Source organism: Etheostoma cragini, chromosome 2 (genome assembly GCF_013103735.1).
Source record: "Etheostoma cragini isolate CJK2018 chromosome 2, CSU_Ecrag_1.0, whole genome shotgun sequence".
In the NCBI taxonomy this organism is placed as follows: domain Eukaryota; kingdom Metazoa; phylum Chordata; class Actinopteri; order Perciformes; family Percidae; genus Etheostoma; species Etheostoma cragini.
The window spans coordinates 821,133-823,851 of NC_048408.1; the positions used below are offsets into that span (position 1 = coordinate 821,133).

Genomic DNA, 2,719 nt, shown 5'->3' on the forward strand with positions numbered 1-2,719 from the left:
ACTTTAACGTAGATTTTCTTCAAGGCTTTAGTACGTGGTATCGGATCGGTGCATTAATCAAGTATACATTCTTCTTCTTAGTATTATTTTTATATGACGTCTGTCAATGTGGAGCCAGTTTTAGATACTCTGTGTGTACTGGGTAGTAAAGTATTCCATCATATCATTTAAGCACATCAGATGTTTTCTTATGTAAAAGGTAACGTGTCAAATAAAGGTAGTGGATCAAAAGTACACTATTAAACTCAATTAATCAAGTTTTATTTGTCATATGAAATCATAAATACAACATCAGGGAAATGTAACCCTGGTGGTTTCTACAATATATAACAGTAGGCTAGTCTAATAATAAAATGTGTGTAGATCATGAGTTATAGTGTGGTGTGCATGGCTTGTTTTGTTATTAGGTGTGAATTTTGCCTAGAAATGCAATATAGTATGATCTGGGCCTCACTTATGTCCCTGATGAAGGTGTTTGTAACAGGCAGACCACACCTTGATGTAATACCCGTATTATTAGGAATTCCTGTTGCAAAAGGGCCATGTTGTTGTTGATTTTTTTTTCCGACAGTACCCTGAAGGCAGCACGTCTTGGCCGCTCCCCAGCCATCCCCTCTCCACTCCGACCGAGCTGGAGCCCCGGAGTCTGAGCCTACACCGCGGCGTGGCATGAGCAGACAGACCGCCATTCGAAGGTAAGAGACCGACTCCAGGCTCTAGTCCCATAATGGAGTAGGGTGGGGGCGACTGCAACACACGGAATTCGTGTTCCTTCATAAAATTAATGGCGTAACTCATATTCAGAGAATTGCAATTCACTCCAAACTCCCGCTCTGTTAGGGGAGGCATTGGGACTAGTGTGGCAAAAAAAGAGAGAGTCAAGCTCCACTATGGAATATTTCTGAAACATGTCGGAAACTACAATATAAGTAGGCTAGGCTACACTTCCACAAGTGGAGGTGTTGTGTGAGAGGGTCGTAATGAGACGCCGCCCTGCCTTCCTGTGTGCCCGTGTGTCTGCCCCTCTGTTTCTCATTAAAACAACATGGCTCCAAAGTTTCGCCTTGAGAGAGCTCGTTTGAAAGGCACGTGAAGCTTCTTCTACCCCCCGCGTCAGCGCGCGCTCGGTGGGGGAACTCGACACGCAACGCGTTCGTGTGAGTTGAAGTGTTTTTCTGCCCCACCCCTGTCTGCGAGCCCTCCATTGCAGTAAGCGGGGCATGGCCGAGCCACACCCTTCCATTAGTGGGACATTTAAGCTCGAACAGCAAGAGGCGGGACCGCAGGCTGCTGAAAGCCTCCATCCTTTGTTTTCATCTTGTGGAGGTAGAGTGAAGTTGGTTTCATATTGGACGTTGGCTATTCTATGCTGCAGTTTGTGACCAATCCATGTCAAATTAATTTGGTTGAACTAAGCTAACTCTCTTTTTTATGATTATGTGATGATTTTTTTAATATTTTTATGTGATATGAATAGGTTAAAAATAATAGATTTATAGCATTTGTTTACATAAAGACATACTTAAAAAATCACAAGATGAAGTTTTTGGAAAAGTTAGTGTGTGTAAGACATGAAAAGGTCAAGTCGCATAATAGATTTATAGCCCTTTACATAAAATCATAGAATCTATCTATCTATCTACCTATCTAAAAGAATTATTAATAAATGAATGTGTCGAATATCCAACGTCCAATATAAAACCGACTTTACCACGGTATCTTCATCTTAATTACACATACCGCCAGGTCCCTCTCCCTGTGAGGCTTTCAGGTACTGTCAGGAAGGAGGAACGCCGAGATTGAAGAGTGGCTGTAGTCGACCACTCTGGTACTTATAGACATATGCCAATCCCTTGGGTCACATGCTACTTTCTACAGCAGCTCTTGCCAGGGGCGGATGGTAAATGCCGGCATACACCAATCCTTTTTTTTAAGCTGAGTAGAGATTGATTTATAACACCCAATGAGTTGGAGACACATTAAAGTGTCACAGTCTGTCAGACAGAAGTAATGCATAGTTTAGGAATACTATAGGCGCTAATTTAAGAGCCAGGCCTCCTTTAACATAGAAAGGCAGCAGAGACAGCTGCAGCCTGACTGCACACACACACACACACACACACACACACACACACACACACACACACACAGCTCGTTACATCACTACTGATAAGTGTTCAGATCATATAATTACATCGCAAGAAAACAGAACTGTGATACCAGAATGCATTGTAAAAAAGGCTGGTTGAGATAGTGTAGAGGTCTCTTAAAGGTCCCTTGGCATAAAAATGTCACTTTATGAGGTTTTTTTAAAACATTAATATGAGTTCCCCCAGCCTGACTATGACCCCCCAGTGGCTAGAAATGGTGATAGGTGTAAACCGAGCCCTGGGTATCCTGCTCTGCCTTTCAGAAAATAAAAGCTCAGATGGACCGATCTGGAATCTTGCCCCTTATGAGGTCATAAGGGGCAAGGTTACCTCCCCTTTCTCTGCTTTGCCCACCCAGAGAATTTGCCCCCCCACATGAGAGAGAGACATCATGGCTTTCACACGAGCAAAGTGGCAGTTGGTCAAGGCCACACTCCAAGCCTCCACCTTGCCCCCATATACAGTATTAGGAGACCACTAAGGTCTATATGAAAGAAACTTCAGATACAGTATTAGGGACCACTAAGGTCTATATAAAGAGACTTCAGATACAGTATTAGGGGACCACT

At 43.2% G+C, this 2,719-nt stretch overlaps 1 protein-coding gene across 1 annotated transcript in view; it reads left to right on the forward strand.

Moving 5' to 3' along the window:
• Nucleotides 1-574: 574 nt before the first annotated feature.
• The window catches only part of wu:fc21g02, a 9,350-nt gene continuing 7,205 nt past the window's right edge, over nt 575-2,719 (forward strand). Inside the window, exon 1 of the mRNA XM_034860897.1 lies at nt 575-695. The gene's annotated coding sequence lies outside the window, so the exon portion shown is untranslated. The remainder of the gene's footprint in view (nt 696-2,719) is intronic.